Source organism: Panthera onca, chromosome B2 (assembly GCF_046562875.1).
Source record: "Panthera onca isolate mPanOnc1 chromosome B2, mPanOnc1 haplotype 2, whole genome shotgun sequence".
Taxonomy (NCBI): domain Eukaryota; kingdom Metazoa; phylum Chordata; class Mammalia; order Carnivora; family Felidae; genus Panthera; species Panthera onca.
The window spans coordinates 69,854,952-69,856,143 of NC_138343.1; the positions used below are offsets into that span (position 1 = coordinate 69,854,952).

At 40.6% G+C, this 1,192-nt stretch overlaps 1 pseudogene; it reads right to left on the reverse strand.

Annotated features, from left to right (window-relative positions):
- Nucleotides 1–360: 360 nt before the first annotated feature.
- On the reverse strand, nt 361–947 carry LOC132666448 (prostaglandin E synthase 3 pseudogene; annotated as a pseudogene).
- Between the last annotated feature and the right edge of the window lie 245 nt (nt 948–1,192).

The window sequence follows — 1,192 nt, forward strand, 5'->3', positions numbered from 1 at the left end:
CTTTATTGCAATAATCCTGGAAGATATACTTGAGGAACAAGTTACCAAATTATCAAACAATTTGTTTCATCAGCCACTTTGAGTCCATGTTCTAAAGTTTAGTTATCTTTCTTCTAAGCCAAGAGCTTCCTATCATTTCAGTATCTATGTTCTGAAGCAAAGGAGACTGAGGTGAGATGTTTTCATTTATCACAACTGCTGTATCAATTGCCTAGGACCTCAACAGCATCATGGTAGTCTGAGAAAAGTTCATGTATAGGGCTATTTCTTTAGCTGACTTAAAATTGCCCCTCACAATGGTACCTATCAACCTTTGGTGAAGCCTTTAAAATAATAAACAGGTTGAAATGGATCAAAGGAGGCAAATACAGCATCTGCCTTTAGAGCTATCAACTCAGGAATTCTCTTAATTATGAAATCTTACAGAGATGTTATTTTTCTTCCTCAAAATCCAGTGATGACAACATTCCTTACTCCAGAGCTGGCATTTTTACATCATCACTGTCTTGTGAATCATCATCTCCACCTACTTCTGGTCAATCTACATCCTCCTCACCACCCATGTTGTTCATCATCTCAGAGGAATGATCAAAATTAGACATATCTTCATCTGAATCATCTTCCCAGGCTTTCCAGTTACTAAAGTCCACACTGACCCAGTTAAGCTTTGCCCTTTCTTTTGTCAACCTTGGCCATGACTGGCCAGATTCACCTTTGGTAAACAAAATAAAATCGCCCTGTCCATTCTTTTATGCTTGGGATCATTTGGATCAATACAGTGAAAAAGATCAATTTCATTTAAATGTTTAAAATTATCACTTCCTCCAGGACAACTGATGGGAAGTTTGGATTTTTCTAAATTTACATTAACATCTTCACTGTCTTCAACACAAAATCAGTGAAGACGTAGTCCCTTGATCCTACCACTTTGCAATAGCAGGCTGCATGGTGAACCCGACAGGGGGACCTGGTGAAAGGGTGGGCAGTTCTCTCTGACTCCTCTGGGGTCCCTTCCTCTTCTTGTTTCTCTCAGGCTACAGGGCAGTGTCCCCCTGGATCCCCAGAATGCACCACGCATGGAGAGAGTGACAACTCTGATCCCAGGAGAAAAGGAAGGTGCAAGACTCACAGTTCCCTATTTGTATAGGGGACTGTCATGGAGGAGATAATACAGGTGAAATATGGCAAAACA